This window comes from Aegilops tauschii, chromosome 4 (assembly GCF_002575655.3).
Source record: "Aegilops tauschii subsp. strangulata cultivar AL8/78 chromosome 4, Aet v6.0, whole genome shotgun sequence".
Classification (NCBI taxonomy): Eukaryota; Viridiplantae; Streptophyta; class Magnoliopsida; order Poales; family Poaceae; genus Aegilops; species Aegilops tauschii.
In genome coordinates, this window is record NC_053038.3 from 495,591,603 (window position 1) to 495,616,544 (window position 24,942).

The following is a 24,942-nucleotide window of genomic DNA, read 5'->3' on the forward strand; positions in this document are numbered from 1 at the left end:
TTTAATTACAACATCAGCCAATCGATGTTTCAGAACTAGACACAGCATCACTGCTTTTGACTCGACTCAAGGGACCGGAGCGTGGATGAAGCCGCCGTCTATCGTGGGAGTCATGAAACAACGGGCGTTGTCAGCCTGCATTTGTAGGATTGTGTCGATGTCACTGTTGGACGGTTGATTTCTGAGGTAGAACTGCCCCGAGGTACGAAGGACATCTTGATGGATGATTTCCGAAAACTCCGACTGGATGCGAAAGAATTCTTGTCTGATGTCCGCGTCCTGGATTGCCGACACGCTCGCGGCCCAATCTTTGAGTCTACTCGGTAGCAGAAGTTGATGATGGTCCCGTACGATCGCCTGCATGTGATGGATGGCGTAGTAGGCACCCTTCTGACCGCCAGGCGGCTGCTTGACGCAGCAGAACGTCGTATTGTGGGAGAACACGTGCTTGCCGTACTTACGAATAGGCCTGGTGAAGGTGCCTCCAGATTTGACGTAGCCGGGGAGAACATCATCAAGAACCTTCTTGACATTTGTGTAGTCTACGTTCGACTGACGGTCCGGGTCGAAATACGTGGCCATGGAATATTTGGGGCTTAGGAGGATGAGCGTGCAATGTGTGTCACTGCAGAAAACACGGAATGTTAAAAGAAAAACGATCGAAATCTAAGAATTCATATGTTATGGGGCGGTTGAGGGGAGGACTTACTCGGGAAAGTAAGGCACGAGGAAGTTATCCTTATCTTGGTTTGCCAGAATGACGCCTTCGAGGTAAGAACTCGCGACTTGCTGGTCCCCAGCGCTGCCCAAGATCTTGGCACGCATGTAGAAGGGTTCGACTATCACGATGTCCGGGGTCTTGTCGCGAATGATCCGCATCTCCATACTCAGCGAAAATAGCCGAACGAAGGTGTAGTGCAGCGGATGAAGGTTCAACATAGCGTGGATGTCATCAAACCGCAGGACGATCGTACCCCCGATGGAGTTATCCACAAAGCCCTTGCCCTCTGGCACCTTGGCCGCGAAAACCGGGTATGCCACATCCTTCTCTCCGAGACGCCGCTTCTCCAAAGAAAGAACACTGTCATGCAGACTCCACATAGCACCGGTTGCAGCATCGAGCATATTTCTCGGTAGCATCGGCCTACCCGCCACATGCACCCTCCTCGAGATATCCTCAGTTGAAGGTGGCCCGTCCTGAGCACGGATCGTACTCGGTGCCGGCTGGCCCACACCCTTGTTAGTCTTTCTTTTGCGTGCCTTCTTCTTCTCCTGTAATGGGACCGAGTTCTTCTCATAGACCGCCTCTTGAGTGTGTTGGGGCTGATCATATTTCGCACCTCGCCTATCTGAGGCTCGGTGAAGTCGGCAGCTGTAGGCGTCTCCTGAGAGCTAAACTGCAGACGATGCTTGTTGCAACTTGGCTTCTCCGCGGTACCAGCTAGATCGCACACGTCTTTTGTTGAGTTGGGTTCTTGAGAAGGAGGCCCCATGAAGTCGCCACCGTACCCATGATCGGCAAAGTACTGATCGACGTTGGCAAATGTATCGTCGTCGTCGTCGTTCTGATCCTGTGCCATATGCATGTTTGGATCCAGTGGCATAGGGATGTCCGGCACCGTTGCGGCGGTCTTGCCATGGGGCCGACTTGGCGCCGGCACGACTGGCGGTGTTGTCTTTGGGGTGGTGTCCCCCGCCCCCAAACGAATCTGGCTCTTCGGCCAAAGCAGGGGCCAGCTCAGGCAGGCGCTGAGGGTCATCACGTCATCATCGTCGGCCCCGATGGGTCGAATCAGAGGTAACAACTCGTCGCAGCCTGGCAGCACCCGAACCAGTTGAACCCTAAACAAGTTGGGTGGCATCTGGGTACCATGGAACAAGGGGTTGCCCGGTTGAACGATTTTGCCCTTGGCGACATCGACCAACTCGTTGTTCACGAAGTGCAGGAGAGTGCACGGAACGTCGGCGGCGCCCTGCGAAAACATGTAGGGCGTTAGGGATGCCCAGTCAAAGGCAAGGAGATGAAGTCCTCGGCCGAGAGAGGCTTAATTAGTTACCGTGATGATGGCGTCGAGCTCGGCTAATGTCGAGGCACCGCCAACGGCGGGCGTGCAGTTGACGGAGGGGCCGCTTGCTGCAGAGGTGCCGGCCGGCGTACACCCGGGTGCATTAAGCTCCCGTGCCGGCGTCGGAGACACCAATGCCGCCTCCGCCGGAGACACCAATGGCCCCGCCATCGCGTTCTGCGAGTTGCTGGCCGTGAAGCTAGGAATCGGGGGCGGCCCCTGTTGGCCGCCCGCAATCCACGCACTAATCCCCTGGATCAAGGTAGGCACAATGGCAGTGATCGTCGCTCCGAGTTGTTGTTGCACTTGCTCTTGGACAATCTCCGGAATCCGCGCCACCTGTGCCCTGAGTTCTTGAACCTCGCGCGCCTAGCTTTCCGAGCTGGTCTTTTTCTCCTTTCGCCCACCAGTGTTATAGTATGACGACCATTTTGTCGACAAGCCTTTGCCGGCCACACGACCAGCTGACGTCGGCTTACTGAGCTTATCCTTGTTCTTCATTACATTCAACGCCCTATTTAGAGTGGTTTCCCAAGGGTTGCTCTTAGTCGACCCCGCGCTACTGCTTTCAGTCGCCTGCGGAAGGAATGTGAACCATTTAGAAATTTGGCTTCATTAATTAGAATGCAACCATATGGAGCTAATTACGCGGGGGTGTATTCCTTACCAGAACAAGCTCAAGTGCCCTGGTCTTCGGATCCGTGGTAAGCTCCTTTGTTTTCGGGCCCTTCTTGTACCGGGCCCTGACAAAGTTCCTGGTATGCTTGTCACCGTATTTATCGAAGAGGGGCCGTAGGCCTTGCTCGGCACGGTCCCCCTCCTCCTTGTCCCATATAGGCTCCACCACTCTGTAACCGCCGGGACCGAGTGTGTGTTCCCCTAAGTTCAGCTCCCGCATTTCTTTCCCCCACTTACTTGATTCGGAGTTTGCGGTGCTCGAGCAATTGATCTTGAAGCTGTTGTAGTCATCTTCGGTGATCGAAGGATTTTTCTCCTTGATCTTCTCATAACTCTCACCTTTCTCGATCATTCTCTTCACATTGCTTTTCCAAGTAGACAGGGCCTTGCTCATCTTCGTGAGGGCAGCATTGTTCACTTTATTCCCTTTGAGGCTTGTGTTTTCAAATTCAGCGGGGAACTTGTATCGTTCGTGCAGCTTCGTGAAGAGGAGGTTGCGCAAATTCCCTCGGTCAGGATGCCTCAGGTTCTTGGTGTTGATCGAGACGGTGCTCCGGAGAATGCACCCGAGCTGAAGCGAGTACCCATTGACTATTCATTCGGGCGCCGTTGGATTCCTGTCGGAGTCCACTTCAGTAACTTCCTCCTTGAGGGTGCGGAGCACGGTCGGGCGCCGGTCCTTCCGTTGCCTCTTCGGTTGGCTGCCAACTGTGCGTGCGCCGCCATCATCAGTGGTGGCATCCTCGGCGGCACCATCAGTGGTGGCATCCTCGGCGGCACCATCAGTGGTGGCATCAGTGGGGTCATCCTCGGCGGTACCATCAGTGGTCTCAGGATCGGTGGGGAAGGCGGCGTCCTCATACAAGTGAGGTTGTTCCTCCATCTCCTGGGACAGCTTCCAGAATGCCTTGACGCCCGAACCCCCGGCCTCATCGTTGTTGGCCATGTTTCTCTCTAAATAGGAACAAAGTTTGGTCAAAAAGTTGGTTATTGTCAAGGAACAAGATCATGGTCTCATCATTTAGGGTTTGTCGACACCGAGGCATCCTAAAAGCTAAGCTTTTATCATTGAGGGTTTTTTGACGCCGAGGCACCCTAAAAGCCTAAGCTTTCATCATTTCGGTTTTTATCGACACCGAGGCACCCTAAAAGCCATGCATTAGTCACAAGTACGCCGGGGCACTTGATCCTACTTAATTAACTACTAAGATACCCCGGCCCATGCATTAGTCACAAGTACCCCATATGTCCTATTTTTAGCAAAGTCATGCTAAAATTCACGGAAAATTTCAGCATGACCTTTGCTGAAAATAGGACATATGGAGTACCCGAATTTGCCGGAACGGAAGTTAATCGACATTCCGGCAAACTCAAGGGCCTCTCGGGTGGACAAGGCAAAAAAGGCCTCCATCACAACATGGAAAATACATTGGCATGTGAAGAGGTGAAACAGTATATGCATCTCCAAGCAGTATCATTCAACATTTTGGACAAAACACTACAAGCAACATGAGACACTGAAAACAATTGCTACCAATGAATCTACACTTCTATAACAAAATAAATCAGAAACTTAGTCTGTCATCATTAGGCAGCCACCATTAGTTATTCCGTTATGTTAAAGCAGAAATAAAAAAATAGACTGAAAACACTAAAATCAGAAACAAATCCAACTGTACAGGCCAATGCATATAGGAAAAGTGAGGGGTTGAACTTCATTTTTTTTTCAGGTTTTCTTGGGTGTATGAGGTCTGCTCTAATTTGTTTTGCAAAGTGAACCTGCTGTACTAGCCAATGCATATAGGAAAAGTGAACCTGCTGTACAGGCCAATGCATATAGGAAAATTAAGTCATGGAGAGTTGTTCATGATGTTCCTTGCCTTTTTTGTGATACATAAGGTAAGGTTCAACAGCTTCAGAACTTTATCTGTGATACAAATACTGCTTCAGTTTAAGAACATGTCTTAGTTTTGAATTCTCTTAGTGAAAACCTACTTCAGAGCATCAACACAAGTTGGGATACACAGCCAGACAGACGCACATGAACATAAATGGCTAGTTTAAGCGTGAACCGCATCATACAAAATAGAAGAACTTCACTACACAACTGAAACTCAATTAAGCTAGTTAAATGGAGTTCATCTACTCACTAGCAGTACTACTAACTGGAAGTACTTAAACAAGTTAAGCTACTCACTACAGTATTGGCTACTCACTTAAGCTAGAAGCTACAAGTTAAACACATTTTACCAAAGGTATCTTCTTTAGAATGAATGCTTTTACGTAGAGACATAGTTCTGTTAGAATGCATGATTATACTTCATGTAGTGGTAGAGATACCTTTTTAGTTTAATGTATGTACATAAAAGCTGAAACTCTAAAAAGAATGCCATTTTATAAAAAAAATCAGAAAGCCCCAATTCATTGGATGCAGAAGTCTGACAAGTGACAAAGTGAAGTCCACGTAGTCATATTCAATATATCAGCTGGATTGGTAAGTCTGGTTGTTACTATGTTAACAAAAGAAGTTGTAAATATAAACATCTAAACAGAAGGTGCTAATGTTAGGTTGCACTGGGCATGAGCCTGTGTTGGTCTTTCTTATTGGAGTGGCCCCTAAATCTGTGTATCTTCTGTTGGACTGCAGCAACAGTTGCAACTATGCCGTAATAATTTATACAACATGCCATCTTGCCTAAACAATGAAAATGAATTGCTGCAGCCTCCTGTGTCACCTACTTCCTGTATGAAACAATGAAACAGATGAGCTTACTTCTGTGCACTTTATTTTAGTGTGCAAGGTTGATGCACTTTAAATTTTAATTCTGCTAGATGAAACATCTGATTTTTTGACTTTGTTTGAACACCAGATTTTATTTAATTCCGCTTGTCTTACGTCGTGTGTACAATGCAATATGCTTAGAGTGGTGCTTGTAAAAATAAACATGTTTAAGCTTAAGTACCGGCGCTTGTTTCCATAGCAGAGGTGCCTAACTAAGCATTTGTGCTATACAAATAAGCACTGGTCCTTCAGGACAAACCGGTTTGTTTTCCCTGTCCCAGCTTTTTTAATTATCTTCATAGTTAAGGGCAAGACAGCAGTCTAGGAAGGGTAAATAATAGTGGGTAATATTCCTAGTTTCAGTGTCATTAATCTAGTGATCTTTTATCAAAGCAGGGAAACTAAAGGAAGTGTCTAGCATGATGAGATTGTCATATATAGACTGTCAGTTTGCACACCAAGGACCACTCCAAATAGTACTAGCATTGCCATTACGGATTTGAATAGAGCAGATTTAGGGGTACTAGCATTGCTAATTTTAGGCTGCACTGGAACTATCTACAGTCCATGTGTTGAAAATGCAGTGACATTCAGATCACTGTTGTGCGAAAATTCAGTTAACACACTGTCAAAAAATTCAGTTACAAACATACATTTAGTTTGAATTAATCTCTCATATTCCCTTCACATTGCTAACCATATGGCCAAAATATTGTCCCTAGACATCTCCTGGTCCTACCCAAGATAAACCCTAGTTACAAAAATGCAGTGCGAAAATTCAGTTAACACACTGTCAATACATTCAGTTTGAATTATTTCTCATGGCAATCCTCAACGAAATCTTATGACAGAACTACCAACTTTATAAACCCAAGATAAACCCTAGGAAGAATTAGAGAGGGAGAGGTCAAGGAGGGAGGAGCAGAGAGGGAGAGGTGGGAAATGGAGGCGGGGGTGATTTGGATGGGGTACCTGCGGGCGTAGAAGATGGGGGCGTCATCGGGGATGAAGACGTCGATGCTGTGGATGTTGGTGGTGGTGCGACGAGGTCCGGGAGGCGACGAGGTCCGGGTGGTGGTGGTGCTCCGAGGAGACGAGGAGAGCGGCGCCGAGGAGACGAGGACGACGGGGCGGCGGGGCGGCGGCGTCGGGAGAGGAGAGGGCGGCGTCGCGGCGTCGCGGCGGAGACGAGGACGACGGGGCGGCGTCGAGGCGGCGGGGCAGCGGCGTCGGGAGAGGAGAAGGGAAGGAGATCGAGGGCGAGGGCGAGGGAGAGAGAGGGGATAGGTTTGGGCCGGGGATAGGAGAGGGGAAGGGGATCGAGGGCGAGGGCACAATACTAATGGCGCACCACCCCTCGATGCGCCATAAGTACATCCATACTAATGGCGCACCTCACCCTGGTGCGCCATTAGTATATTTTTTTTGATTTCTACTCGAGCCAAGAGGTTATCTTCCACCTGACCTGATCCACACCAAGTTCCCTCTACTAGCTCGACTGGTCAGCAGCCAGTTCTCACACCAAGAGGTCCTGGGTTCGATTCCCAGGCTCCACAATTTTTTTTATGCATTTAAAATGCTGTTTGATATTTATTTGTGTTTAAATATGTTCAAACTTGTTTAAATCATAACAGTAATATTTTTTTATAAGACAGTAATAATTTTTTAAAAAATATCATCAAACAGTAATGCCGGTGGAGCGGGGGAGGGTGCGCGGGGTGCGGGGGCCGGTGGACCGGGGGGTGCTCGGCGGCGAGGGGGACCAGATCTGGCGAGGTGGGATAGCGATCGAGATGGAGGGGGATCGAGATCGAGTGTCCATGAAATTTAAAAATATTCATGATAGTTCAAAAAGTGCTCATGAAATACAATCGAGAAATGAAGGCTACGATTTAAATACAATCGATCTTAGCTAGCTATCTGTTCACAATCTTCTTGCCCTTCTTTTTCGCAAATGGAGTTCTTCTGTGGAACGGACGTCCTTTAGGTAGGGTGGTCCTGCTTCTTCTTGTGGTGTATGCTGCTACTTCATCATCGTCGTCATGTTCGATTCTCGGGTCGCCGTACTTGTCGAAGTCTTGCTCATTGGCTACTCCATCCATTCCGATGATCTTCCTTTTGCCTCTCCTCACGACAACACGACTGGGCTTTGACGGGTCGGTAATGAAGAAGCATTGGTCCACTTGGGAAGCCAGTACCCATGGCTCATTTTTCGCGGTGACGTTTGCGCCTGCGGTCTTGGATTTGGCTTCGGGTATAACCATGGTGGTGAAATACCGGTCTTCTTTTAGGACGCTCTTGGCCCATCTGACACGGAACATCGGGACCTTCTCTCCAGCGTAGCTCAGCTCCCAGATCTCCTCGATCCTTCCGTAGTATCTGTCCTTGTCGTTACCGGTGTAGGATTCCATCGTTACCCCGGAGTTCTGATAACCATCGCTCTTCATGTCCTTGGCCTCAGTGTAGAATGTGTAGCCGTTGATATCGTACGCCTCATAGGTCATCAGGTTGTGCTCGGCGCCTTGTGACAAGGCGAATATGAGTTGTTCTTCCGCGGAAGAATCCTCATGTAAAGGGTACGACAGAAGCTTCTGCTTGAACCAACGCGTGAAACATGAGTTGTGCTCTTTGAGTATATCTCCGTCCGTCCTCTGTTGGCCTCGGTCATTGTACGTCTTCTTAATAAAGGTTTTGTGCTCTACCACCCAAGGATCGACCACGTCTATGTGTTGTAGCGCGACTAGGTTTGCTCTTTCAAAGTCGGCGAGTCGACCCTCGAAGTCGACATGCATTTCGCGGCGACCCTCACGGTGACCCCATCCAGCGAGCCTGCCGAGGTGCCTGTTGACGGGCAGACCAACGGGGTTCTCGATGCCTAGATAATTCGTGCAGTAGGAGATGCACTCTTCGGTCAGAAAGCCCCTGGCTTCCCTCTGGACGTGACATGTTGCGAACGTATCCTTTGATGACACCATTCATCCTTTCGAACGGCATCATGCTGTGCAGGAACGTCGGCCCGAGTTGGATGATATCGTCCACGATATGGACCAGTAGATGCACCATAACGTCGAAGAATGCGGGCGGGAAGTACATCTCAAGCTCGCATAGTATCACCACGATCTCTTCCTGTAACCTTCTGAGTTGCCTCACGCCAACAGACTTCCGAGAGATGACGTCGAAAAAGTTGCATAGGCCAAATAGCGTTTCACGGACGTGCGCGTCCATGATCCCACAGATTGCAACTGGAAGTATCTGCGTCATCAGCACGTGACAGTCGTGAGACTTCATCCCGCTGAACTTCAGCTTCGCTACGTCTAGGTATCTGCTTATCTTCCCCGCGTAACCGTAAGGAAGTTTTACTCCTACGAGGCAGGTGAAAAACTGCTCGATCTCCTCCTGACTTAGAGTGAAGCACGCGGGAGGGTAGTCATTTCCGGTCTTCTTGGCCTTTTTGCCTTTGCGACGACTTTCCGTGTCCTGCTTCGCCTCATCATCATCATCATATATAGCGTGAAGCTCCTGCCTGATGCCCATTGATTTCAAGTCTGCCCTTGCTTTCGGCCCATCTTTGGTCCTCTCTGGCATGTTGAGCAGGGTACCAAGCAGACTCTCGCACACGTTCTTCGTGATATGCATGACATCAAGGCTGTGAGGCACACGGTGGATCTTCCAGTACGGCAAGTCCCAGAAAACAGACCTCGTTTTCCATACCTTCAGCAGTGGCTCTGGCGCCTTTCGCTTCTTTCCCGGCTCTGGCGCCTTTTGCTTCTTTCCCGGCAGTGGGCAGTCTTTCCAATTTTTCAACAGCTCGTCTATTTCCTCGCCGCTCCTCGTACGCGGGCGTCCTCGGGGTTCGGTTTCACCATCGAATAGATCCTTCCGTTTTCTCCACGGGTCATCGTCGCGAAGCCACCTTCGATGTCCCATGAACACGGTTTTCGAAGACCCGGGATCTCTATCTAGCTGGCGATACGTTGTGTCATCCATGCACCTGACGCATCCAGAAAATCCGTGGACCACCTGCCCCACGACATATCCGTAACCGAGATAGTCGTGCACCGTCGTGAGCAGCGCGGCTCTCATAGGGAAATATTCTTTCTCTGCGGCGTCCCACGTATTGGCTGGCATTTTCCACAGCGTGTCAAGCTCCTCTTTCAGCAGCCCTAGATACAGATTGATGTCGTTCCCTGGTTGTTTCGGTCCTTCAATTAGCATACTCATGTGAATGTACTTCCTCTTCATGCACAACCAGGGGGGAAGGTTGTACATCCACACAAACACAGGCCAGGTGCTATGTGTGCTTCTCTGGCTGCCAAACGGATTGACTCCATCGGTGCTCGCGCCCAGCACGATGTTCCTTGGATCGTTCCCAAATTCTAGGTCTTCGAAGTTCAACACTTGCCACTGGCTCGCATCCTTAGGGTGACTCAGCATCTTGTCTTTTTTATCTATCTCCGGATCATTTGCGTCATCTTCTCGCTTCTTCTCCTCCCTATCCGCGTGCCAACGCAGGAGCTTTGCTACCTTAGGGTCCGCGAAATACCGCTGCAGACGAGGAGTGATCGGAAAGTACCACACCACTTTTCGAGGAGCTTTCTTCCTCTTCTTGTATCGAGTGACGCCGCACACCGGACATATGGTAGACTCCGCGTGCTCGTCCCGATAAATGATGCAATTGTTCATGCACACATGGTATTTCACGTGCGGTAAATCCAGAGGACACACGATTTTCTTCGCCTCCTCCAAACTGGTCGGGCACTTGTTCCCCTTGGGGAGACGTTCGTGCCAGAATGACATGTTCTCGTCGAAGCATGCGTCGGTCATTTTGTGTTTTACCTTCATCTCCAGAGCCATGAGCGTTACTTTCAGGCGGGTATCCTCGGGCCTGCATCCTTCATACAATGGAGTAACCGCGTCTAACTCAAGTTGATCCATCTTGGCTTTCTCTCGGGCAGCAGCTCTTGCGTTATCTGTCTGCTTGAGAAGCAGCTCTTGAATATGAGGGTCCTGCACCCAGCCCATCGATGGTCCAGCGTCGTCTGCTCCGCCGGCATCATCATCTTCATGATCATGCCCGTCGTCTGCTCCGGCATCTTCCTCATCATCATGTCCTGCATCTTCTACATGATGACTGTGTACAGCATCACCGTCGTGATCATCTCCTGGGGATTCTTCGTCTTCTCGCCCGCCCGAGCCGCGGTGGTTGTCTTGCTGCCCTTCCTCATTTCTTGCCCGGCCCCCATGGACGACTTCGTAGTCATCTTCATCACCTTGCCACCGATAGCCATCCATGAAACCACGCAAGAGCAGGTGGTCCCGCACCTGCCCGGATTCCGGGTCCGCAATAAGGCTCTTCAGCTTGCATCTTCGACACGGACATCTTATCTCCGTCTCGTTCTTTTGAAGCATCTCGGCCTTCGCGGACCTCAAAAACCTATTCACGATGCCTTCGATCATCATGCGAACCATGGTCGCCTGCGGGGTAGAGCAAAACGATATTTTAGAACCAAGAAAAAATTTGGCATGACTTTCCCTAAAAATAGGACCAAAAAGAATGCTTAATGCCAAAATTCTCGCCGAAACGGAAATGAATCAACATTCTGGCAAAATATTGGCAACTATCGCATTTCAAATACCGGTACACCTCCAAACACAAACACATATGCAACACCACAAACATATGCAACACCACGAACATACATAGATCTAGCTAGGCCATAAAAAGTGCATGTGCACATTGTTGTAGGGAGAACAACATAAATATAGCTTCCCCCCTTACTTACCTATCAAAACAAGGTAATTTAACCACTTAAATTGAATGAATCTATGGTGGAAATGAGGTGAAAAAGAGGAGGCACCCGAGACAAGGAGGAGGTGGAGAGAATGAAGTGGGGAGAAAGTGAGTGTGGGTAGGAGAGGCTGTCCAAAATATCTTGTTGCTGCCCACTTACTAATGGCGCACCAACTCTAAATGCGCCATTAGTAATCCAGGTTACTAATGGCGCACCTTCTGGTGGTGCGCCATTAGTGGTTTTGCAAAAAAAATACTAATGGCGCACTGTTCCACAGTGCGCCATTACTAGTTTAAACTAGTAATGGCGCACGGTGGAACAGTGCGCCATTAGTAGTTTTGCAAAAAAGGGAATAAAAAATATAATAGAAAAAACAACATTAGTGGCGCACTTTACGGCAGGTGCGCCATTACTAGTTACAACTAGTAATGGCGCACTGTGTCTGGATGCGCCATTAGTATGTTTGGACAGGCGCACTAGTTAAAAAAAATTGATACTAATGGCACACCCTGGGCCGGGTGCGCCATTAGTAGTTTCAACTCTAATGGCGTATCAGAAGGTGGTGCGCCATTAGTATATACTAATGGCGCACCGCTTGTCTGGTGCGCCATTAGTGTCAATCCCATCTATAGCCCTTTTTCTAGTAGTGTACATTACATTGATGAATTGGAGCTAGTTCTGTGTCACCCTATGTTATGACTGTTACATGATGAACCGCATCCGGCATAATTCTCCATCACCGATCCAATGCCTACGAGCTTTCCACATATTGGTCTTCGCTTATTTACTTTTCCGTTGCTACTATTACAATCACTACAAAACCCAAAATTTTTACTTTTTCTACCGTTACCGTTACTTCCATATTACTTTGCTACTAAATACTTTGCTGCAGATACTAAGTTATCCAGGTGTGGTTGAATTGACAACTCAACTGCTAATACTTGAGAATATTCTTTGGCTCCCCTTGTGTCGAATCAATAAATTTGGGTTGAATACTCTACCCTCAAAAACTGTTGCGATCCCCTATACTTGTGGGTTATCAAGACTATTTTCTGGCGCCGTTGCCGGGGAGCATAGCTCTATTCTTTGAGTCACTTGGGATTTATATCTGCTGGTCACTACGAAGAACTTGAAAGACGCGAAAACAACAATTTATCCCTCAACTACGAGGGGAGGTAAGGAACTGCCATCTAGCTCTGCACTTGATTCACCTTCTATTTTGAGTAAGCTTGCGACACCTAAACCTGCTTCTGCTATTAATTCTGATATGTCGCATGTTATTGATGATGCCACTTCTGCTATGCATGATACTTATGATGAAACTACTTATATGCTTGATACTACCGTGCCACTTGGTGAATTTCTTGATGAACAACTTGCTAGGGCTAGAGAGAATGAAATTATTGAAACTGATAATATTGAAGATAGTGATGATGAAGAATCTCCCCCTAATAAATATGAATTACCTGTTGTTCCTGAGGGTTATGTTATGGATGAAGAAGCTGCTAGAGCTATTTTAGCTTGCAATGATAGATATGATCTTAAGAAGTTATTAGATAAATGGAAACAGCAATCTCTTAATGCTAGAATGAAACCTGACCGTGCTTTTGCTACTTCACCTATCTATGTTACTGATAAGGATTATGAATTCTCTGTTGATCCTGATATAATTACTTTGGTTGAATCTGATCCTTTTTATGGCTATGAATCTGAAACTGTTGTGTCACATCTTACTAAATTAAATGACATAGCCACCCTGTTCACTAATGATGAGAAATCTCGCTACCTTTATATCCTTAAAATATTTCCGTTCTCATTAAAGGGTGATGCTAAGATATGGTTTAATTCTATTGATCCTGGTTGTGTGCGTAGTCCCCAGGATATGATTTATTACTTCTCTGCTAAATATTTCCCCGCTCATAAGAAGCAAGCTGCTTTAAGGGAAATATATAATTTTGTGCAAATTGAAGAAGAGAGTGTCCCACAAGCTTGGGGGAGGCTTCTCCAATTACTTAATGCTTTGCCTGATCATCCTCTCAAGAAAAATGAAATATTTGATATCTTTTATAATGGACTAACCGATACTTCCAGAGATTACCTGGATAGTTGTGCTGGTTCTGTTTTCATGGAAAGAACACCGGATGAAGCTGAAATTCTATTGAATAATATGTTGACAAATGAAAATAATTGGACACCTCCTGAGCCAATTCCTGAGCCTATTCCTAAACCAACTCCGAAGAAGAGGGGTGTTCTATTCCTCAGTCCTAAAGATATGCAAGAGGCAAAGAAATCTATGAAAGAAAAAGGTATTAAAGCTGAAGATGTTAAGAATTTACCACCTATTGAAGAAATGCATGGTCTTAATTTACCGCCTGTTGAAGAAACATATGATCTTAATCCATTACCTATTGAAGAAACTCATGGTCTTGATAACCCGACACAGGTAGTAAAGGTAAATTCTCTCTATAGATATGATAAAGCTGAAATCCCTCCTACTAAGTTTGCTAGCCAATACTTGGATGAGTTTGATAACTTTATGGTTAAGCAAGAAGACTTCAATGCTTATTTTGGTAGGAAATTGAAACAAAATGCTTATATGATTGAACACTTGGGTGATTATATGTCTAGAGTTAAAGGTGAACTTAAACTCATTAGTAAACATGCTTCTATGGTTACCACTCAAGTAGAACAAGTACTTAAGGCTCAGAATGATTTGCTCAATGAATTAAATAGTAAGAATAATGATTATGCTGTTAGAGTGGCTACTAGAACTGGTAAAATGACTCCGGAACCTTTATATCCTGAAGGCCATCCTAAGAGAATTGAGCAAGATTCTCAGAGAAATAATATAGATGCACCCAGTCCTTCTAAAAAGAAGAAAAAGAAAAATGATAGGACTTTGCATGCCTCTAGTGAACCTATTACTGAACCACCTGAGAATCCAAATGATATTTCTATTTCTGATGCTGAAACACAATCTGGTAATGAACATGAACCTAGTGATAATGTTAATATTGATGTTCATGATGATGCTCAAACTAGTAATGATAATGATGTAGAAATTGAACCTGCTGTTGATCTTGATAACCCACAATCAAAGAATCAACGTTATGATAAGAGAGACTTTGTTGCTAGGAAACACGGTAAAGAAAGGGAGCCATGGGTTCAGAAACCCATGCCTTTTCCTCCCAAACCATCCAAGAAAAAGGATGATGAGGATTTTGAGCGCTTTGCTGAAATGATTAGACCTATCTTTTTGCGTATGCGATTAACTGATATGCTCAAAATGAATCCTTATGCTAAGTATATGAAAGAAATTGCTACTATTAAAAGAAAGATACCGGAAGCTCAAATTTCCACCATGCTTGCTAATTACACTTTTAAGGGTGGAATACCAAAGAAATTAGGAGATCCAGGAGTACCCACTATACCATGCTCCATTAAAAGAAACTATGTTAAAACTGCTTTATGTGATCTTGGAGCCGGTGTTAGTGTTATGCCTCTCTCTTTATATCGTAGACTTGATTTGAATAAGTTGACACGTACTAAAATATCTTTGCAAATGGCTGATAAATCAACTGCTATACCTATCGGTATTTGTGAGGATGTGCCTGTTGTGGTTGCAAATGTTACTATTTTAACGGACTTTGTTATTCTTGATATTCCCGAGGACGATAGTATGTCTATTATTCTTGGAAGACCCTTTTTGAATACTGCAGGGGCTGTTATTGATTGCAACAAATGCAATGTCACTTTTCATGTTAATGGCAATGAGCATATGGTACACTTTCCGAGGAAACAACCTCAAGTTCATAGTATTAATTCTATTGGAAAAATTCCATCAATTATTTTTGGAGGTTTTAAATTTCCTCTTCCTACTGTAAAAAAAGGATATGATATTCTTATTATTGGGGATGTGCATATCCCTGTTGAGGTATCATAGTGTTATTCGAAATTTCTCCGGTTCCATGTTATTCGTAATGAGTTTGTTAACAAACTTGATCAACCTTGTTAGTGGATTCCTTTTGATGAGCATGAGATGGATGAAACTAGAAGGCACAACCTTCTGTACCCTCTTTCTACTTTCTGTTATTTCATTGAAATAAAGTAAAAATAGTATTTTCTGTCTGTTTTCTGAATTATCCGTGTAATATAAAAATACCCCGAAAATAAAAGTTCTCCAAATGCCCTGAAATTCAAAATATGATTTTTTTTCTGGAATATTTGAGAATATCTAGCACTGAGAACACAGCAGGGGGAGCAAGCACCTGGCCACGAGGGTCCAGGGCGCGCCCCCTGCCTCGTGGGCCCACGGTGGCTCCCCTCCACTTATTCCTGCACCCACACACTTCTTCTTCCTCCCAAAAAAATCACTATCCAGCTCAAGCACGAGTTCTAGCTCATTTTGCTGCAATTTTCGATCTCCTTGCTCAAAGCACCTCTCACAAAACTGCTCTAGGGGATTGTTCCTTGGTATGTGACTCCTCCATTGGTCCAATTAGTGTTTGTTCTAGTGCTTTATTCATTGCAAATTTGTGCTGCCTAGGTGACCATGTTCTTGAGCTTGCATGTCAAATTTATATGGTTCCAAGTAGTTCTAATGCATGATATAGTCTCTAGGCACTTGTAGGAGTAGTTGCTATCAATTTTGTTGAGCTTGGTTCACTTTTATTTGACGTTACTAAAAATTTCAGAAATTTTTCAGAGGAAGAAATGTGCTTAGGAAAATGTACCAAGGTGGTTCTTCAAGGAAGCAAGGACCCAGGCTTGCAATGCGTGATGCTGACGATGAACCACCAAGGAACGCTCCAGTGCGGCCTTGTGAATGGCCTTCAGAGGACTTTATGGATCGAGCGGGAATCAAGGAAGAATTTAATGCATATTTGCGTAACGCTGATCTTGTGAGCTTCCATGAAGAAAAGTGCCGCCAGTACCACTATCTCACTAGTTCCTTTGTGAGGAGGTTTGAATTTTCATCTTCACGCAATTCTTAAACTGTCCTGTTTGATCTTTATGAAAAATCTTATACGATGGACTTAGAGGATTTTACCACTGCTTGCAAACTTCCACAATGGGGTAGTGCTAGTGAACCTCGAAAATCTGAATTTAGAGAATTTCTTGCTAGTATAACTGTGGGGGAATCTAGAGATATAGCACAAGCTACCATAGGGAGCATTCATTTTCCTGCTATACATTATTTTGCTCTCTTCATAGGTAGGTGCATAAATGGTGAGGATGAAGCATGTCATATGTGTGTCCCTGACCTCAGTATTCTTAGGAGTGCTGTGTTAGGAGACAAATCTTATAATTTGGGAGCCATTGTTGCACGTAGGTTGTATCATAATAGATTTAATGGAGATTTCTTTGGTGGAATTTATGCAACCCGCTTAGCTGATTTTCTTGGTGTAACCATACGTGATGATGATATTGAATTGCCTCCTACTTATCTAGACTTTAATGCTATGGTTCACCACAGTTTGTCGAGAGGAATGAACCACCTCTCCAGTACCGACTAATCTTTGACAGGCGTCGCCCTGTCAATATTGTTCTCCCTGCTCCTGCTCTCTTTGACTTTCATGCAAAAGGAAGACATTTTATAACCAGGGAGGAGGCAGATGAGTACGAAAGGAGGACGAGGGCAGCTCGCCTCCAAGCTGCAGCCCACGATGCAATAGCCGCTGCATCTCAGTACGACCCCAGCTATAACTTTGGATATCCGCCAGGCCATCCGTGGCAATAAACCAACTTAGGCCAAAAGCCTAAGCTTGGGGGAGTACGTATTTCTCACCGACATTACATTCATGCTCACACACTCATTACTAGATGTCGGTGCTCATACTTTTTCACTGTAATATCCATGCTAGTTTATTTTCTTTTTACGCTTTCTTCTTGTGTGTTTAATAAATCTTAAGAAAAAAAATTAGTGTAGCTTTTAGTTAGTTTACCTTTCTTGCTGTAGTCGTAATAATTAAAAAGAATACCCAAAAAGATTTCCTGTTCTTCTTTTACTTGTTGGGAGCTTTCCCGTGTAAATAGTTTTATTTCTTTTCTTTTCTTTGGGGGTCGATAGGAGAAGACCATGATTAAATTGTTGAAGTGGCTCTTATATGCATTATTGTTGATTTAACCAAGAGCCCATATTGCCTTGTCTTCTCCTGTTTATTGAATGCTCGCAGATTCCAGCTTAGTCCAATGCATGTGCACTCTTATTATTTTCACATCGTTCGGTCGTGCAAGTGAAAGGCAATAATGACGATATATGATGGACTGATTGAGATGAGAGAAGCTGGTATGAACTCGACCTCTCTTGTTTTTGTAAATATGGTTAGTTCATCGTTCCTGATTCAGCCTATTAGGAATGAACATGTTTGCAATGACAATTAGAGATTATAGTTGCTCGTGCCATGCTTGATTAGTTATGAGTTATAATGGTTTACCTTGCATGCCAACATGCTATTAAAATGGTTGTGATGTGGTATAGTAGGGTGGTATCCTCCTTTGAATGATTTAAGTGAGTCGACTTGGCACATGTTCACACATGTAGTTGAAACAAATCAACATAACCTTCACGATATTTATGTTCATGGTGGATTATATCCTACTCATGATTGCACTCAATGTTCATTAACTTTAATGCATGTTCATGACTGTTGTCGCTCTCTAGTTGGTCGCTTCCCAGTCTTTTGCTAGCCTTCACTCGTACTAAGCGGGAATACTGCTTGTGCATCCAATTCCTTAAACCCCAAAGTTATGCCATATGAGTCCACTATACCTTCCTATATGCGGTACCTACCTGCCGTTCCAAGTAAATTTGTATGTGCCAAACTCTAAACCTTCAAATGAAATTTTGTTTTGTATACTCGAATAGCTCATGTATCAACTAGGGCTGTCCGTATCTTCCATGCTAGGCGGGTTATTCTCAAGAGGAGTGGACTCCGCTCCTCACTCACGAGAAAATGGCTGGTCACAGGGATGCCCAGTCCCATGCTTTATGCAAACTAAATCAAAATAATGGCAAACAAAACTCCCCTTGGGACTGTTGTTAGTTGCTGGCACTCGTTGTTTCGAGCAAGCCATGGATTGATGCTTGTGGTGGAGGGGGAGTATAAACTTTACCATTATGTTTGGGAACCGCCTATAATGTGTGTAGCATGCAAGATATCGCCATCTCTTGGTTGTTATGTTGACAATGAAAGTATGCCGCTCAAAATATTATTTATCTCTATTTCAAAATGGAGCTCTGGCACCTCTACAAATCCTTGCTTCCCTCTACGAAGGGCCTATCTATTTACTTTTATGTCGAGTCATCACCCTCTTATTAAAAAGCACCAGCTGGAGAGCATTGTTGTCATTTGCATCCATTACTATTAATTTATATTGGGTATGACTATGACTGGATCTCTTTTACCATGAATTACAATGTCTAGTCAGTCCTTGATCTTTAAAGGTGCTCTGCATTTATGTTTTGCGGTCTCAGAAAGGGCTAGCGAGATACCATCTTATTATATCATATTATGATTATTTTGAGAAAGTGTTGTCATCCGAGATTTATTATTATCGCTCGCTAGTTGATTATGCCATTGATATGGGTAAACATGAGACCTAAGAGTTATTGTGAATGTGGTTAGTCATAATCTTTGCTGAAAACTTGAATGCTGGCTTTACATATTTACAACAACAAGAGCAAACAAAGTTTGTAAAAGTTTTTCTTTATCACTTTCAGTTTACCAACTGAATTGCTTGAGGACAAGCAAAGGTTTATGCTTGGGGGAGTTGATACGTCTCCATCGTATCTACTTTTCCAAACACTTTTTCCCTTGTTTTGGACTCTAACTTGCATGATTTGAATGGAACTAACCCGGACTGGCGCTGTTTTTAGCAGAATTACCATGGTGTTATTTATGTGCAGAAACAAAAGTTCTCGGAATGACCTGAAACTCCACGGAACTTATTTTTGGAAAATATTAAAAATACTGGAAGAAGATTCCACGTCAGGGGGGCCTCCATCTGTCCACGAGGGTGGGGGCGCACCTACCCCCCTGGGCGCGCCCCTGCCTCGTGGGCCCCCTTACGCTCCACCGACCTCAACTCCAACTCCATATATTCGTGTTCGGGGAGAAAAAAATCAGAGAGAAGGATTCATCGCGTTTTACGATATGGAGCCGCCGCCAAGCCCTGAAACCTCTCGGGAGGGCTGATCTGGAGTCCGTTCGGGGCTTCGGAGAGGGGAATCCGTCGCCATCGTCATCATCAACCATCCTCCATCACCAATTCCATGATGCTCACCGCCGTGCGTGAGTAATTCCATCGTAGGCTTGCTGGACGGTGATGGGTTGGATGAGATTTATCATGTAATCGAGTTAGTTTTGTTAGGGTTTGATCCCTAGTATCCACTATGTTCTGAGATTGATGTTGCTATGACTATTCTATGCTTAATGCTTGTCACTAGGGCCCGAGTGCCATGATTTCAGATCTGAACCTATTATGTTTTCATGAATATATGTGAGTTCTTGATCCTATCTTGCAAGTCTATAGTCACCTACTATGTGTAATGATTCGGCAACCCCGAAGTGACAATAATCGGGACCACTCCCCGTGATGACCGTAGTTTAAGGAGTTCATGTATTCACTATGTGTTAATGCTTTGTTCCGGTACTCTATTAAAAGGAGGCCTTAATATCCCTTAGTTTCCACTAGGACCCCGCTGCCACTGGAGGGTAGGACAAAAGATGTCATGCAAGTTCTTTTCCATAAGCACGTATGACTATATTCGGAATACATGCCTACATTACATTGATGAATTGGAGCTAGTTCTGTGTCACCCTATGTTATGACTGTTACATGATGAACCGCATCCGGCATAATTCTCCATCACCGATCCAATGCCTACGAGCTTTCCACATATTGTTCTTCGCTTATTTACTTTTCCGTTGCTACTATTACAATCACTACAAAACCCAAAAATATTACTTTTGCTACTGTTACCATTACTTCCATATTACTTTGCTACTAAATACTTTGCTGCAGATACTAAGTTGTCCAGGTGTGGTTGAATTGACAACTCAACTGCTAATACTTGAGAATATTCTTTGGCTCCCCTTGTGTCGAATCAATAAATTTGGGTTGAATACTCTACCCTCGAAAACTGTTGCGACCCCATAAATTTGTGGGTTATCAGGGATCGCAACAGTTTTCGAGGGTACAGTATTCAACCCAAATTTATTGATTCGACACAAGGGGAGCCAAAGAATATTCTCAAGTATTAGCAGTTGAGTTGTCAATTCAACCACACCTAGATAACTTAATATCTGCAGCAAAGTATTTAGTAGCAAGGTAATATGGAAGTAACAGTAACGGTAGCAAAAGTAATATTTTTGGGTTTTGTAGTGATTGTAACAGTAGCAACGGAAAAGTAAATAAGCAAAGAACAATATGTGATTGTAACGGTAACGATGATGGAGAATTATGCCGGATGTGGTTCATCATGTAACAGTCATAACATAGGGTGACACAGAACTAGCTCCAATTCATCAATGTAATGTAGGCATGTATTCCGAATATAGTCATACATGCTTATGGAAAAGAACTTGCATGACATCTTTTGTCCTACCATCCCATGGCAGCGGGGTCCTAATGGAAACTAAGGGATATTGAGGCCTCCTTTTAATAGAGTACCGGACCAAAGCATTAACACATAGTGAATACATGAACTCCTCAAACTATGGTCATCACCGGGAGTGGTCCCGATTATTGTCACTTCGGGGTTGCCGGATCATAACACATAGTAGGTGACTATAGACTTGCAAGATAGGGTCAAGAACTCACATATATTCATGAAAACATAATAGGTTTAGATCTGAAATCATGGCACTCGGGCCCTAGTGACAAGCATTAAGCATAGCAAAGTCATAGCAACATCAATCTCAGAACATAGTGGATACTAGGGATCAAACCCTAACAAAACTAACTCGATTACAAGATAAATTTCATCCAACCCATCACCGTCCAGCAAGCCTACGATGTAATTACTCACGCACGGCGGTGAGCATCATGAAATTGGTGATGGAGGATGGTGGATGATGACGATGGCGATGAATCCCCTCTCCGGAGCCCCGAACGGACTCCAGATCAGCCCTCCTGAGAGGTTTTAGGGCTTGGCGGCGGCTCCGTATCATAAAACGCGATGAATCCTTCTCTCTGATTTTTCTCTCCCCGAACACGAATATATGGAGTTGGAGTTGAGGTCGGTGGAGCGTCAGGGGGCCCACGAGGCAGGGGCCGCGCCCAGGGGTGGCAGGCGCGCCCCCACCCTCGTGGACAGGTGGAGGCCCCCCTGACGTGGATTCTTCTTCCAGTATTTTTAATATTTTCCAAAAATATGTCTCGTGGAGTTTCAGGTCATTCCGAGAACTTTAGTTTCTGCACATAAATAACACCATGGCAATTCTGCTGAAAACAGCGTCAGTCCGGGTTAGTTCCATTCAAATCATGCAAGTTAGAGTCCAAAACAAGGGCAAAAGTGTTTGGAAAAGTAGATACGACGGAGACGTATCAATCCCCTATACTTGTGGGTTATCAGCTGGTCTGCGCCATATAGAAAATCCTCGCAGAAAGAGATGCACTCTTGTGTCAGATAGCCCTAGACGACACTTCCATCCGGACGGGACATGTTACGAACGAATCCTTTGATGATCCCATTCATCCTCTCAAATGGCTTCATGTTGTGCAGGAATGATGGCCCCAGGTCTATTATGTCGTCCACAATATGGACACACAGATGCACCATCACGTCAAAGAACGCGGGTGGGAAGTACATCTCAAGCTCATTCAGTATCACAACAATCTCTTCCTGTAGCCTTCGGAGCTGCTTCACACTGATCGACTTTCGAGAGATGACGCCAAAAAAGTTGCAGAGACCAATAAGCGTGTCACGGACGTGCTTGTCCATTATCCCTCTAAGGGCAACAGGTAGTATCTGCATCATCATCACATGACAGTCATGCGACTTCATCCCGCTGAACCTTTTCTTGTCCATGTCTAGATATCTGCTTAGCTTGCCACAGTGACCGGAACTAACTTTGACTCCGGTGAGGCACTTAAAGAATTGATCGATCTCAGCCTGACTTAAGGTGAAGCAAGAAGGGGGGCAATAATCCTCTTCTTTACTTTCTTGCCTTTCTTCTCCTGCGCCTCTGTCTTCGTCTCTGTCTCGTCTGACTTTTTACGGGGCGGCATGTGCAGATCTTCCCTGGTCTTCAAATCTTGCAAGTCTTTTCTTGCCTTCGGCCCATCCTTGGTCTTATCCGGCATGTTCATCAGTGTCGCGAGCAAGCTCTCAAGGACATTCTTACAGATATGCATTTGATCAAGGCAATGAGGTGTATCGAGTTTGTGCCAGTACTCCAAGTCCCAGACACAGACCTCATCTCCCATACCTTCAGCAGCGGCTCCGGCGCCTTTTTCATCGTCTTTCCCGGCGCGGGGCACTGCTTCCAGTTTTTCAATAGCTCATCGATTTCGGCGCCGCTCCGCTTACGTGGAGGTCCTCGATGCTCAGCGTGACCATTGAATAGATCTCCACGGTTTCTCCACGGGTCATCCGGTTCGATGCCCCATGTACACGATTTTCCCAAACGCGCCATCTTTTCTTGACGTTAGCTGCTGAGACGTCGTATCATCCATGCATCGTGTGAATCCGCAATATCCATGGCACACCTGGCCTGCGACATATCCGTAACCGAGATAGTCATGCACCGTCATGATCAGTGCGGCTCTCATGTAGAAATACTCTCCTTTGCTGGCGTCCCATGTCTTGGCCGGTGTTTTCCATAACGTGTCTAACTCCTCTTGAAGTAGCCGCAAATACAGATTAATATTATTTCCTGGTTGTTTCGGCCCTTGAATCAGCATGCTCATGTGAATGTACTTCGACTTCATGCACAACCAGGGGGGAGGTTGTACATCCATACAAACACGGGCCATGTGCTATGGTTGGTGTTCTGGTTGCCAAACGGATTCATGCCATCGGTACACGCGCCAAGCACGATGTTCCTTGCATCACATTCGAAATACCGATAGAAGCCGTTCAACGCACTCCACTGGCTTCCATCCTTGACGTGTCTCGGCTTCGGATCATCTCCATCGTCGGGCTTCTTCCTCTCCGCGTGCTAGCGCATTAGCTTTGCTTCCTTGGGATCTACGAAATACCACTGGAGACGGGGAGTGATCGGTAAGTACCATACAACTTTCTGGGGACATTTCTTCCCGGCCTTCTTGTATCGAGAAGCATTGCACACTGGACAACTTGTTTTTTCCGCGTGCCCTTTCCGATAAATTATGCAATCGTTGATGCATGCATGGTATCTAACGTGTGGCAGATCAAGAGGGCACACGATCTTCTTGGCCTCATCCACACTAGTAGGACATAGATTCCCCGCGGGAAGAACATCCTTTAGGTACTTGAGATGCTCATCGAGGCTAGTGTCGGTCCATTTGTTTTTAGCCTTCGTCTTCAGGAGTTGGAGCGTGAAACTCAAGCGAGTCACCTCAGGATTGCAACCATCATACAATGGAGTGTTCGAGTCTACCACCAGTTGCTGAAGCTTAGCCTCCTCTCTAGAAGCAGCTCTCTCAATACTCGTCTCCTTGCGAAGCAGTGCTTGAACATGAGAGTCCCGCACGATTGAACTTAGTACTGACGAAGTCTGCTGCGTGGAGTCCACATTCTCTCCGCCGCCATGTCCGGCCCCTTCTCATCCGCCATGTCCGGCCCCTTCTCCGCCGCCATGTCCGGCCTCTTCCCCGCCGCCATTATCAATCATCTCTTCGTCTTGCCCCGTGTCGTCATTGCCTGCCCCATCGACGTCCTCAACATCATCATCCTCATCTTCAATTATCCACCGGGTATAGCCATCCATGAAACCAGTCATGAGCAGGTGCGCTTCGACACAACCATCATCATAGGGGTCAAGCCAAACTATTCCTTTGCATTTCTTACACGGACATAAAACCTCTGTCAGGTTATTTTCTGTCATGTCCTGCACCGCCGACCGCAACCACCTGTCCACCATCGTTCCACTGACCATCATGAACGTCTGCACGGTAATAATACACAAATTGATTATAAAAATGCATGCATGCATCAAAGTCATACAAAAATTCGGCATGACCTTCCATAAAAATAGGACATATAGATCTAGAGTTTGCCCAGAATTCACCGAAACGGATATAAATCGACATTTCGGCAAAACATAGGCAACTCAAAAGCACAATTCGGCGTCAACTCATGCCACACACACAATTTCCATCATATCGCCCAATTATCATATCGCAAACGCATACACATATTTCCATTCTTGCAAAAGCATGAATTTTTAATCACCTATCGTCTCGAGATCGAGCACACGGTGGAGATGATGATGTAGGGAGATCAAAAGTGGACAAAGCTCTTCTTGACAAAGCTAGATCTAGTTAGGGGCACATAGGTCACTTCATTAAATGCTACATCTACCTAGCTAGCTAATTTGGGAGGAGACAACTTCAACTAGTGGAGGGGGAAGGAAAAAGAGAAAGGAGATGCATTAATGGAGGTGGTGGAGTTAGCTAGGAGTAATAAAGAGAGAGA